Source organism: Tasmannia lanceolata, unplaced genomic scaffold (genome assembly GCF_043159265.1).
Source record: "Tasmannia lanceolata isolate RefF3 unplaced genomic scaffold, GAP_Taslan_0.1 ptg000013l, whole genome shotgun sequence".
Lineage (NCBI taxonomy): Eukaryota > Viridiplantae > Streptophyta > Magnoliopsida > Canellales > Winteraceae > Tasmannia > Tasmannia lanceolata.
Genome location: NW_027518690.1, coordinates 41,545,781 through 41,561,108, shown reverse-complemented (window position 1 = coordinate 41,561,108; position 15,328 = coordinate 41,545,781). Strand labels below are relative to the sequence as shown.

Here is a 15,328-nt window from a genome sequence, read left to right as displayed (position 1 = left end):
GGTTGCACCGCATTAGTCGTCTCCATAGGATGATCCTAACCGTTCGATCTATAAGGGGCAATATCCTAACCATTCGATCTATAAGGGGCAATGGTTGCATCTCCTATGGAGATGATTTAGGAGATGCACCTATTTACAATGGGGCCCAACAAATGAATAGTTTGGATCATCATATGAAGTGGGTCCAAAATTTTGAAAAATGCTAGACTTCACGTGTACACAACTTATAAAATTGTCAAATGTGAATTCCTTTAAGGCCCTGTTTAGATTGCAAGAAAAACATTTCTGATTTGTGACAGAAATAGGGTTTTTTTTTTTTTTTTTTTCCTTTTTCCGCCATTTAGAGGGAAATGCATGATTATTGTTAACTTAGATGGATATCATTATAATTTGAAAGTCCCTCTAAGTCTAAGTAAAAATTGAATAGGATCCGTTCAAGTTATGTCTTTTCGTGTGTAAAACAAGTAAGGTCTTTTCGTGTGTAAAACAAGTAAGATATTTTAGAAAAAATTTCTGTTCCAAACTTTTCCAAAAAATTCTTGCAATCCAAACTTATATAGAAACTTTAGGGGCCGTTTGGATACACGGATTTTATAATTCAGGATTTCTTCAAAATTGTAGCTAAGATACAAGAGAAGAAGCGGACCAGCCATCGTTTTTTACTTGTTTTTGACTTCTTGCCCTTCTTTCCGTCAGCAAGAGAGTAGCAGATCCACCCATATTTCTAGGTTTTAGAAGTCTCAGGTTGCGGGAGAGATTTTTAAAACCTGATTTTCTCGCTTAAAATCCAAGAAATGCTGCTAGGACAGCATGCAGCGGCTGGATCATGAACCATCTTTTACACTGTTTTCAAACTAAAAACCTGGATTCTAAAATCCGTGTATCCAAACGGCCCCTTAGTGTGTGAAAGAGATACTATAGCCACATTAAGGATGATCATAACCGTCCGATCGATGCCTAATTTCCCGGCTTTAGCGTATAAAATCCGGATTTTAGCTTTGTAACATTTGGGATTATAAAATCCTAGATTATAAAATCTAGGACTTTACAATCCTGGATAATAAAATCCATGAATGGCCCTTTGTATTTTGTGAAGAGAGAGAGAGAGAGAGAGAGAGAGAGAGAGAGAGAGAGAGAGAGATGATGTGGGTATTAAAGAGAGTAAACAAAATCGTTGTGCATTAATTAGTGACACATGCAGGTGGGTATTTAGGAGAAAAGGGGGCATAAATTAAGGGAATATAAAGAGAGAGGGGGGCATTACTTGCGGAAAGATGGGGCCTTTTATCAAGGGCGTTAATTGATAAGCATTTAAATATGATTTTTTTTTTCAAATTTCCCCTTGCCCCCACCTGGCTCAGCCACTGATTGGTCATTGGGAGGGGGGCCATGGACATTAAAGGAGCTAGGCATCCATGTACAGACATTCACCATTAAAAGGATTTTGTGTGTCATTGGGCGGGAGGCATGCCCCCCCTCATTCTATACGTGCTTCCGCCCCTGGTTGATATTTGTTAAGAACGAGCGACTATGACCAAGGTAGTTGGTGGTAAAGGAAATATAGAAAATGAAAAATACAAACAAAAGATCCTCACGGAGTAAGGAAAAAAATAATTCTTTGACTCTGCTTGAGGAAGGTGTCCATTGACCATTTGGTACAAAGATTGCTTGAAAATTGCAAACCATCGAGTTTCAGCAAAGCAAAGAGCCTACCTTAATGAAGGGGGTCATGTAAGTGTTCGATACAATATGAACACCGGCAACGGATCTTAGCGATTCAACATTGAGAAAATCACATGTAACAATATGGAATAAATTGAAATGAGAAAAAGACATACCGGAAGCCATGAATCTTATTTTTCTTTCTCTTAAGGTTTCTCTTTGCTACACAATAGTCGGTGATGGGGACCGGTTTCCTTTCTCTTCAAGCGTGGATTCTCAAAGTTTGGAAACAAATTCGTTGTGTGCAAATAGGACCGAAGAGTACTTTTTATAAGCGTTTGTGGAAAGAGATGCGACTCCTCATCGCGCCGATCCCTCTCCCCAAACGTCTCTTTACGTTTATACCTTTTCACATAAAGTCTTTTCATTAATGACTTTTCACAAAAGTAATTAACTAACCAAATGATCTTGACCGTCGATCTTGCAAAAGCCACATCCACCGTTAGGATTATTTCCTAACATTCTCCCACTTGGCTAGCAAGATCTTTGAGCTAAACATAAGGATCATAACTTTAAATTAGTTAGATAATAAACCCAACATTCCGTTTAGCAAAACTACCAACAATAAACCATGTAACCATTGGGTCACCAACTCTACCCAATAGCCTACCCCATGATTATATTATTAGTAATTCTTACTAACGTGAATGTAAAAGCATACATGCATAAGATGTAAACATGGTCCAAAATAGTCTACAGACATTCTACCTCTTACTCACAATCCATTTACGTAATGTGCACAAAATGGAGCGGTACAAAATAATATATATCAGAATCATAAAATAAAATGTGATCACAACAGTGTATCTCAATACCTAATGCAGACTCCCACTGTCATAGGCTATCAAGTGTCAACCAACCTTATGCGCGCTACATGCTCTCTGAAGAGCTTTGGTGACAAGCCCTCAGTCAAAGGATCTGTCAACATAAGTGCGGTGCTTATGTAATCTTCAGATACACACTGATTCTGAACTTCCTCACGACAATATGTCAATACATTGACAACATTACTTGATTTGTCGTTCTTGGAATTGTAAAACCGCAGCGGAATTATCACAATACATTCCCAGTAACTTGTCGACTATCAACAAAATAAAATCCTGAGATAAAATTCCGCGACTTCAAGGCATAGTACAAGGCCTTGAAGTACACAATAAACTCCGTACCCAAGGTGGAAGCAACTGAGTGTCAATTTGACATTCTTCCACGATTTAGGACTTTCTGCAAAATATATTAAAGCAGAACTCTAGGTGTTCCGACAACAGTCGGAATTAGATTAACCAATCACACTAGGGTTATCTCATTTACTTTATGTGAGCATTAAACCTTTAGTCCCTTACAGACAATATATAACCTTTTGGCAAATTTTCAATGATCCATACATAAATAACATTGGTACTTTCTAAATTTGCCCACCATATAGGTTATACACAGATAGGTGCAGATTTAAATATTCAATAGACCCCAATTGCGGAACTATTAGGGAACCTCTTTATCTACTCCTATAATGAATCGATCCTGGGACCTTGGAACTGACTGAATATATCACCCTTAACTATAGGAACACTACAAATTGAGTAATTTATCCATGTTCAATACTTAGGACTTTACCAAGATAGACTTTCTGCAATCTCAGCAATCCTCGAGTCCCAACTAGGTGAATCTAAACTCCTATTATGTAGGATGCTTCACCTGAAGTCTTTTGTATGAATATCATTGAACATGGCTAAGTACTACTAGCAAGTAGTATACCATCAACACATAACACGAGAAAAATAATATTACTCCTCCGACCTTAAGATATATCCATTATCCTGTGACAATTCCTTAAAACTTAACATAGAGAATACTTGATGAAACTTTATGTACAATTGTCGAGAAGTCTGCTCTAAACCTTAAGCAGAATCTCTAAGTCTACAGACTATGTGCCTCTTTCCTTAGCCTCAAGGATTGTTTGGTAGTTGTCACCACCAAAACATCTATAATGTGGGTTGTTAACTTATATGTGTCTTTTAATGTTCCAATGAGCATTGGTACCACCTTATCTTGGATCACCAGTACCGGTACTACAATCTGGTTCTCCTTAAAGGTAATTTTACTAAAGACACTACACTCCCACTAAGGTCACCATCCTTTAGAAGTCTTGGCACATTTAATCCCGACAATATACGTACTATGGGTCAATCAACAGAACCTAAAACCCTTAAATACTTTAAGATAATCTATGAAATTGCAACTTATGGTCATAGAGCTTAATCACTATATTCGTGGGTTATAAACTTTTGCCTCATGTAAACAACCCAAAGTTCCATGTTTCCCAATTTCAGCTTCCTTATGACCTATAAATCTTAAAGGGTCTTAGGCACAGCCTTACTTGGATCACAAAATACATGGGTGTTTTAAGAGTTTTAACCCACAATCTTAGGCAACAGAGAGTTGCATAAATGACCCTTATTGTTTTGATTGTTTATGTCAAGTTAATTCTCGACTCTTACCTTATAGATCACAAACAAAGATAGGGCCTCTACTTCTGATTAGAGAGACACATTTAAATATGGCTAGAAAATTTAACCAAAAGGGTAACACCTTCCGCCACCAACTGTCAGAGTCCAAAGATCCAAGATGTCATTGTGAATGACCTTTAGTAGATCAATACTCTTGGTAACACCCTAAACAGATTAATCTTTGTATATTTCTCCTTCAATGTACCTTGTATCATTGTTTAAATCGGTAAAATCAAGTGAATCTAGAATTCTTTTTTTTACCCAACTATCCTCAGATATGCGGTTAAAAAACTTAACCTACTGATTGGATAAATTCTTGTTCACGCGATTTCATTTATTTCTAACAATACTGATTATCTTATTCTAATGCAAGGTAGGCCAAGTCTGACCTTGAGAGAAGTGCAATCCAAGTCAATAAGGATTGCCCTGAAGAGAACCAAAATCACTAAATGGGAAATGGAAAACTAGAGAGAATCCATTATACTTCCAAACCAAGTTTTTCTAGAATAAGATTTCTAGTTCATATGAAACCAAAATTTCAGAAAAGAGTAGCGAGTAATAATGAATTCAACAGCCACCTTTATTCTATTTTCCGATATAATGGTATACTCTCCTCTACTAAGCATCTAACTCGCACCAAGACCTCACATAGAATTCTAAATGTACAAATCTTTTTCCGGAGTACTTACGAAATAGAAATCATAATATACAAAGATATGGATCCATACTTTAAGTATGTGTCATTTATTATTCAAGATAATGGCACTTGATACAAAGTTCACTCTCTTTAATTGATAATGCTAAGACTAGTCTATATCTTTATGACTCTAATGCTGCCATTTAAAATAACCAAGAGGTGTGTCGAAAGTGAGCACAACCAAGGTTCTGAATCTAAAGCCTTTCAAAGTGTGCTCAAAACTACAACTTTGGTGAATATACTTTAAGGTTATCAAAACACATCATAAGGGTATTTACAAGTGCTTCCAATGATCCTCTAAAATATTCACTAACTACATTCAAGAACTCCTTTGCATTTTCGAGTCTTAAAAATATCTCGAATTGCATAAAAAATGGAGGTCTACCATTACCACTAGAGTGATACTAACATTGAACTCCCACTATTCATAAGCATCTTTTAGATGTGGGTTTAGTGAGCCTGTCATTCAATGATACATAGTCTAGCCTTTTGTAGTCTTGAATTATGCAGATCTATTCCATCACTTGCTAAGGTTTCTGACTCACTAAAGTACTCAACATAATCGGTATCTAGAAAAGACACTAAGATACCAACAACTTCAATGTCACAGACACAGACTTGCAGTTCCAAACATGCTCACTTCTTATAACACCTATTCAGTCCAGAAATGGAGTTTAATTAACTCAATCCACGATTTTAATCAATCCAACTGAAAAGAATGACTAAAATGTATAAAATCATGATGATACATAAGTGTGCTTCTAATTAGATACCATATGTGCCATCGTGGGTCGTCCATTGGACCGTCCCATGATACAGAATTGGTTTCTAGTTTAGAAAACACAATACCATGATTATGAAGAGACACCGGTGTATTACCGTGGTCATCCGTTGGGCCGTGCCACGGCACACAATTGGTTCTCACATACAATACTCAATCAATCTATCTTAAGGGAAAATTAGTTAGATTGCCCAGAATCACAAAAAAAAAAAACACAAAAATGTGACCCCGACGAAACATCAGACGTGTCATTGTGGGTCGTCCGTTGGGCCGTGCCACAACACACAAACGATTTTCAATTCAGGAAATCATAATACTGTGATTCTGGCGAAACACCAGGCGTGTCACCGTGGGCCGTCCGTTGGGCCGTGCCACAGCACACAATTGGCTCTCCCATGAGACCAACTAGGGCCTGATAACCCTATACTTGAGGCGCACATCACCGTTGGGCAGAAGTATAACCCCAAACCAGGTTACCCAGGCCTAGCCCTCTCACACCGCCTATTTGTGCAAAACAACAGTCATCCGTTGGGCTAAGTGTTGCTCTTGGACAAATAGTCGCAGTTGAAAGTGGTTCATAGTCCATAAATGTGTCATTGTATGCGACACTGTTCTCAAAATTAACCACGTAACCTTAAGCGATTTCGTTTCCCAGTTAGAATCGCAGTTCTTTGTTCATTCATTTAGTGACCAATCATAACAAGATATAGTTCAATTTCAACTAAAAATAATGAACAACGTAATAAACTTGTGTATACAAAACCAACTTTCAAGTTCCATGATCAAACATAGTTCAATGTTTTAGGATTTGAAAATACACACTATCAGTTTATTATAACCATAAGCTTGGGTTTTAAGCATATATGGCATGAACTAATGTGCATTCAAGTTAAAAGTTTAGTCCCATATATGATTTCAACTAATCATTTTAACCCTTAAGTTATATGCAAAACATAAAGCATATAAACAACATATAGGGGTGCTTAAGTTAAGAATTAGAAACCAAAGATGTTCATTGACTGGGTTTTAATCATTAAACAACATCAAAACTTTACATAACTGGGTCTCCATGGCATTTAGTTAATTCTTTAAGAGTTTGAAATCAAAATTAAACTCAAGGCCCACTTTAAAAAACTCAAAAGTTATAAAATTACACTGGAATTTTAAAATTCAGACTCCGAACACCAAAACAGACCTTGGAAACGGTTTCATAATGGTCTAAAATCATAGGAATGGTCTAACCCAAGTCCAAAACCCCAAAATATTTGACTTAAAATCAAACTTACAAAACCAAAAGTCTTGATTTTACACTGTAACTATATCATACAGTGCTTAAATACCAAAAATGACCTCAAAAATAGGTCCAGAAAGGTCTGTAACCTTAGGAACCAATCTAATCCGAGCCCAAAACTCCAAAACTTTTGACTCAAAACCAAATTTATAAAGTCAAAAGTGTTAAAAATACACTATAAGTGTATTATACAGTGCTCAAATGGCAAAATGGATAGCAAAAATGGTTTCAAATGGTTGCAAAACGTTCGGAACCAGTTTTACTTGGGCTAAAACCCTAAAATATTTGACTCAAAAACCAACTTGAAAAATCAAAAGTTTTTGAATTTACACTATATCTATATGATACAGATGCCAAATGCCAAAACTAACCCAAAAAATGGATTCAAAATGGTGCAAAACCTCCAGAACCACTATAATCTGGCAAAAAATCTCACAAAAATGGGTCAAACTGAGTCAAACACAGATTTAGGCCGTTTAGGCCTATGGGCCGGTTCAGGTCAGGTTGGACCATGCGGTCTGGTGGGCTTAGAGGGTCTACTGGCCCTTTTTAATTGAAAAGCCCGTCGCGGATCCTTGATGGGCCCGCGCGGTCCGGTTCGGCCCGCCAAGCCCAACACTATTCATCTTCTTCTTCATTAAAATAGTGAAAATTCCAGCAAAATCCGAAAAAACACTCAAAGTTCGATTTATTATTGCGGCTTCGTTTGAAGTCCGATTGAGGCTCACAATACGCCGTTGGACTCTTCTCTCGACGAACTTCGTAACCACGCCGGAAAATCTCCGGTCGGACAAGCCGGTCGCCGCCGGCACACTGTTTTCCGGCAAGGTCCAAAACTTCCCCAAAAGTTAAAATTTTCATCTTTAAATCGCCGCCAAACGCAATCCAGACATCGGATCAACGAACCGTTTGTTGCGTTGGATTCATGGGAACACAAGCAACGTTTCAGTGCCATTTAATCATCGATCCGACTCCAAAATTGATGGCGGCACTCAAAATACAAGTTTTCACAAACCCTATTTCAATTACTTTTAATGCGATTTTCTCGCCATTTTCTCGCCGGAACCGTGGCTCTGATACCACATGTAAGTGTTCGATACAATATGAACACCGGCAACGGATCTTAGCGATTCAACATTGAGAAAATCACATGTAACAATATGGAATAAATTGAAATGAGAAAAAGACATACCGGAAGCCATGAATCTTATTTTTCTTTCTCTTAAGGTTTCTCTTTGCTACACAATAGTCGGTGATGGGGACCGGTTTCCTTTCTCTTCAAGCGTGGATTCTCAAAGTTTGGAAACAAATTCGTTGTGTGCAAATAGGATCGAAGAGTACTTTTTATAAGCGTTTGTGGGAAGAGATGCGACTCCTCATCGCGCCGATCCCTCTCCCCAAACATCTCTTTACGTTTATACCTTTTCACATAAAGTCTTTTCATTAATGACTTTTCACAAAAGTAATTAACTAACCAAATGATCTTGACCGTCGATCTTGCAAAAGCCACATCCACCGTTAGGATTATTTCCTAACAGGTCATACACCAGACAACGAATCTAAACATGGGAAGATGCAATCCACGAACTACAAATCCAAACATGAACCTAACCACGGCATACCGAAAAGAACCAAATTCCGGAAATAACGTACAGGAAGGATGGAAGGGAATATCTTATATCCTGCAGGGTGGAGAGGCAATCATATTTTTTTGGATAGACATTCTCAACAAGCACTTGAATCCACTTGGTTCACACATCTAGACTAGTAGAAGCAAAGCAACAAGCGAAATGTGAACTATGTAAAACAAAAATACAGCAGGTTCTAAATTTCCATTGATAACAGGAAAAAAGATTGTTTATATAAAAAAGATTCAGGGAAAAAGAGTTAACCAAATATTGAAAATTTAATTTTCCAATAAATCTTTTCCATAAATTCAAACAGGCAATCCGGATTTCATGAAAAGAAAACTTCTATGGTTTTCATGAGGAAGGACTCCCTCATTTTTTATATGAAAACGTATCAATTAGGGGTGCAACTTGGATTTTACCCGACCCGCATCCAACCAACACGAAAATAACACGGGTTGGGTTTAGAAATCATGGGTCATGAGTAGGGTCTGGTTTTAGTTTGAAAAGCCCAGCTCAATCTTGCGTAGGATCGGGTTTAAAGAAAAAAAAAACCCCAAATCCGACCCAACTTATAAAGGTGTACTATGACATTCTTAAATATCTCTTGAATAACATCACAAATTATTATTCAATATATATGTGAGGGTCCATCAAATGAACGGTTTGGATCACCGAAACAATGTGGGCCCACTGTATTTTAAGCCGTCGGTGTAGCTAAGTTAGCTACACGTATGTGTAGTGTAGCTACACTACACATACGTGTAGCTAACTTAGCTACACCGACGGCTTAAAATACAATGGGCCCACATTGTTTCGGTGATGCAAACCATTCATTTGATAGGCCCTCACATTGATAGGGTGTGCCTAAAAAATCAGCTCCAACGGATGATCCCAACCCTTCAAACTATGGAGGCAAAAATGGACAGATTTGTGAAGGCTTTTACACGTCCATTTTTGCCTCTACAAATCGTAGGGTTGGGATGATCCTATGGAGCTGATTTTTTGGGCACACCCAATCTATGTGGGGGTCCATCAAATGAATGGTTTGCATCACCGAAACAATGTGGGGCCCATTGTATTTTAAGGCGTCGGTGTAGTTAAGTTAGCTACACGTATGTGTAGCTACACTTTTCTCTCTCTCTCTCTCTCTCTCTCTCTCTCTATATATATATATATATATATATATATATATATATATATATAAATGGTTTTCAAATGACCAGGAGGCTTAGGATCGCCAAGGGATTTTGGTTTTCAAATGTGCATGTTCCTCCAAATAATTGAATTGCCTTATTCATCGACTACTGAAAAGTATGAATGCTAGCTTTCGAATTGTGAACTGATTTCTTCCGAAAATTTCCACTAAAAATGTTTTATTTTAGTATGCTTATCTCTGCTAGGTAAGTTTTATAACTACTTTCGGCTCCATATATATATATATATATATATATATATATATATAGAGAGAGAGAGAGAGAGAGAGGAAAGTGTCATGGTCGGGCTCACATTGTTGGGGGATCCAAAGCATTCATTTGGAAGGCCCTTTCAACGATAGGTGTCCACAACAAATCAGTTCCATTGGATCATCTTAGGGTGTCCAATTGTGGGGTGAAAAAATAGGCAGATTAATGGACAAACAGTATCTGTCAATCTTCACCTCCACAAATGGACATCCTATGATGATCCAATGAAGCTGATTTTTGGTACACACCCCATCCATGATAGGGCCTTTCAAATGAATGCTTAGGATCACCAACAATGAGGAAAGACCGAAAACAGGGGCAGACCGAAAATAGGGCCTTTTAATGCTCCGTAACGCGTTAGCAAAACCTTTGTAATATTGAGTTTTGGGTTTTGCTAACGAGTGCCCTTAGGAGCATTAAAAGCTCTCTTTTTTAGATGGCAGTCCCTCTTTCCCCCACGTTTCATTAAATGCCTGCTACTTTTGTCAACATCAAGAAAAGATTGAAGCTTTGGAGGGGTGTCTATATCAAAAACAGCTTTCTATTATTAGCATAGTTAAATAGTAAGAATAGTTGCTTTGATATCGACACTCTTCAAAAGCATCTCTTTTCTTACCCCTACCTATAATAGAGTTAGTATAGGAAAAGACAAACAAAAGGGTGGAAATTCAGGGAAAGGGGTAGAAGAGAAATCATGTGATGGGTGGCCATACACCCGTATTTTTCAAAATGTACGGCCCACTCCATAGGATGTTCCAAACCATCCATTTGTTGGGCCACAATGTAAATAGGTTGTGCCCCAAAAATCATGTCCATAGGCTGATCATAACCCTCCGATCCATAGGATGATCCTGAACCTTCAATCTATTGAAGTTTGCTATGGATTGGAGGGATATGATCATCCTACGGAAATGATTTTTGGGGCGCAACCTATTTACGTTGTGGCCCAATAAATGGACGGTTTGGATCATCCTATGGAGTGGGCCGCATCGTACATTTTGAAAATTACGGGTTTGTACTGCCACCCATCAGCCCATCACAACTAGAAAAAATGGAAAATAATGACAATCGATTTTTGGTCCATGTTTTTACTTTTTACAGCCCCGTCCAGTGCATTTATGACTCATCTTCTACACTAAAGATCCAGCTATATATATGGGGGTGGGGGGGGGGGGGGGGGGGGGTCAAGTGCCCCCCACGCTCGACCCCCCTGGCTCCGTCCCTGTACTCACCTTTCACTCCGGTAGAAAACTCCCGTAGAATATGATCCAGCTATATATATGGGAGACCTACTTTTGTTTTGATATGGGCACTCCTCTCTTTAATAGGCAGGGGTAAGAAAAGAGAGGCTTTTGAGGAGTGTCGATATCAAAGCAACTGTTCTTACTATTTAACTATGCTAATAATAGAAAGCTGTTTTTGATATAGACACCCCTCTAAAGCTTCAATCTTTTCTTGATGTTGACAAAAGTAGTAGGCATTTAATGAAACGTGGTGAAAGAGGGGGTGCCATTTAAAAAGAGTAAAAAATAGAGCTTTTAATGCTCCTTAATGAGTGCCCTAAGTTAGCAAAACCCTTTATTGGGCCACAACTTATACAGGCTGTGCCCAATAAATGATTTCCATTGGATTATCCTAAATATAGAGGCCTATGGAAATGATTTCTATAGCACAACCTATTTACTTGTGGATTATCAAATGGACGGTGGGGAGCCGTACAATACTTTCTAAAAAATAATAGTCTATAGGGCTATACACCGTACAAAATCTTTTGTAACACGAAAAGGAGAGATTCTGACGGTCCCAATCGAAATAAATGGTACCTAAAACGACAACTGCACATATAATTAGGGGACCCCATATATGTTAAATTGACCCCTATGCTTTCTCTCTCTCTCTCTCTCTCTCTCTCTAACCAGAGGAGACAGAAAGAGAAAGACGCCTCGGGTTGAATTTATGGGCTGTAGAAATTGGTAGCCGTAGATGCTAAAGAGGAATTTCTTGAGGAGAACATTATACTGTAGAAATGTAAGGAGAACTGATGTAGTCGCACACAACGGAAGCGCAAAAGTAAATCACAAGAATTAGAAATCATAATCCTACGATAGCAAAATTGAGAGAAAAAGAAGAAAACTCCAATAACAACTTTTCTCTTCAATTCATTAATTTCATTATCAAATCAAAATTGCCATTACATGTCTCATCCTCCACCTTTTATATATCAGGAGGGATTCTAAAAATGGAATCTCTTATAAGCAAAAAGAAACAATTAAAATTGGCACCTTCATATTAAAAGCAACCTAAATTGTTTGGGTGATCCAAGCCATTCATTTGAAAGGCCCTTACCTACATAGGGTGCCCACAAAAAATTAGATCCATAGGATCATCCTAACCCATCCAAATGGCGAGGGGAAAAAGGGGAAAAATGGACAAACACAGTTTCTCCACAAATCTGCCCATTTTTCCCTCCACTGTTTGATGGGTTAGGATGATCCCATGGGGCGGATTTTTTGTGGACACCCTATCTAAGTAAGGACCTTTCAAATGAATGGTTTGGATCACCCAAAAAATGTGGGCCCCCACTGTTTTAAGCCGACCGAGTAGATAAGCTTATCTACTCGACCGAGTACGCTCACTTTTCCCTAAAAACATATTCTTTCTTGATCTTCAATGAGCTTGAAGTCATGAGTAACCACCGTAGACTTCAATATATGATCTAATAAAAATGGGTCAAGATAAACTGACAAAGAAATCAACGTAATATTTTTCCATTCGCCCATCCTTTCAATCACTATTAATCCTCCTAATTTGTTGTCAGATCTAAGTTCTTTTAGTCCCTCGTTCATTATTTTATGGCCCTCATCAACCATCACTTCTACCTATTTATTAATCACTTGGTATTCTCCAAAAGGCAAAAACTCATTGTCTGAACTTTTAGGAAGGATTAAATATCCTTCATCTGAATATTCGTCATAGATTGATGGTGACTCACAAACTACGTTTTCTTACTTTAAGTAATAGTATAATGGTTTCAAGTCCTGTGCTACCTTCCCAGTCTTGAGACCTAATTCCCAACGCATGGAATTACCTCGGGTAGCCTCAGCCCTCGCTGACCGTCATAGCGGATATCTCTGGCGTTGGCTCACGGCGTCTACATCTGATCGGTCATCTCTGGCTTGAGAAGAAGTACAAACCAGTCTCAACTGTTCTGTGAGTTCTTCCACTTGCCTCCTCAGAGCTAGGATCTCTTCTTCGGATTCTTCCATCGCATCATGAACTGCTGCTCGATCCATTTGCCTCACTCTTGATGCCATCGAAGAACGCTCGAACGCAAACTCAAGCTCTAATACCAGATGATATAGTCGCATGCAACGAAATCGTGAAAATAAATAACAAGAATTAGAAATCGTAGTCTTATGATGGCAAAATAGAAAAAAAAAACTCCAAGGACAAACTTTCTCTTTAATTCATTAATTTCATAATCAAATCAAAAGTGCCATTACATGCCTCAACCTCCACCTTTTATAGATTAGGAGGGATTCTAAAAATGGAATCTCTTATAAGCAAAATGAAACATTTAAAATTGGTACCTTCATATTAAAGGCAATTTAAATATAAAAAAATAAACTCAGTCATAAATGACCTTATTTAGCTATGCATGGAATGGATATATTCCTTATTTCGCCATGCATGGAAATAGAAATAAATATGTCCTAATTGGCACGAAAGAAAATAGAAATAAATGTATCTAATTAACATGTATGAAATTGGAAACAAATCTGCCCTATGAGTTGGGTTGCATCAAGAACGGTGAGCAAATTCGAAGAGGGTGTACGGAGGCGAATTCAGACAAAGAAAAGCAATAGCAATTGGTGTTGTTTAGAATGTATTCGGTGTGAGCTGTCGCAATGTTGATCCCTATTAACTTTGGATCCATGGGTTGCTAGCCCGTCTCGCCATTCATGTCTGCACATGACCTCCTACCATCGTGCACTATCTTTGCTTCTGTGTGGATAGAATCAAAGAAAAAATCCCACACCCGAATTGCAGTTCGGGGAGGATGGGCTGTTACGAATCTAAGTTGTTCGTAAAGTGATTTGATCTTCTTAGAGGGAACATCAGCCTCTTGATCGATCCACTTTGAAGGAAGGATTAGTCCTCCTTTGTACACAACGACACACTTTCTGGAATAATTTTCTTCATTCATTTATAAAAGAGTGCGTACATGTTATTTATAGAAAAATCACTAATCTAGATAACCCTTATCTATAAGAGTCCTACCTATACTAAACAACTTAAAGTAAATATGAAAATAAAAAATAACTAAAGAGATTTATTTCAGCCCAAGGTGGGACCCGTTTATGGACGTAACATGGGTTTGGTTAACTAGGAGTCGTCGGAGTTTAACGTACACATTATTGTGTACGTTAAACTCTTGACGTTTCATGTTTGATAATTAAGGCAAATTTTAAAGAAATGCAAAAAGTTTTAGCAAAAACGTTATGGGTTTGCATTTAGAGAAGGTGGAAGGTGAAATAAGAAAACAATGAGATTTAAACGAATTTAAGATAGAAATGTTGTTTAATGGGTTTTATGGGTCATTATTAGAAACGTTTTACGTTAAATAGGGTATGCATGGGTTTATTTGGAAACGGACATTGGAATTGGTAGGACAGAAAATCTAGAAATACCAAGAGGTTATTGCTCTGAATTTAGAAAATGTGGAGGAAGGGAGTTAATTATTATTTGTAATTTAAACTGAAATGGATTATTAATGGTGAATTATAAGGAAATTGGTGCTGAGAGAGAGAGAGAGAGAGAGGATTGGACCAGATCTATTAGATTTTTTCCATTTATAAATGATAATTATTAGCGTGTGAAAATACAATTGAAAAGGAATCATTGCACTAAGTATGGTTAGATGTGAATTGTGATTAATTTCATAGAGAGATATAATCGGTGAGATAAGATTATGGGAGATTTAATAGAATTTCGGAATTTTTGAAGATTGGAAACGGGTAGGGTAGGAAAATGAGATACTGTGGAGGAAGGAGGGAAGTCCACCTCAGCCCCCAATTGGTAATTTCGGCCGAAATTTAATAATGAATAAAATATTGTTTTTTTTGGTACCAGATTTAGACCGAAATTTCAAAATTTGGATTGAAATTTCGAAATTTCAAGGTCCGACACAAGTACGGAAACTGAAATTTTAAACCTGGTTTGTAGGCTCACTTTTCAG

At 37.7% G+C, this 15,328-nt stretch overlaps 1 protein-coding gene across 1 annotated transcript in view; it reads left to right on the top strand.

The window, feature by feature from the left end:
• Positions 1-15,328, top strand: part of LOC143890134 (very-long-chain aldehyde decarbonylase GL1-5-like) — a 67,652-nt gene that overhangs the window by 32,263 nt on the left and 20,061 nt on the right. The gene's annotated exons all lie outside the window — the stretch shown is intronic.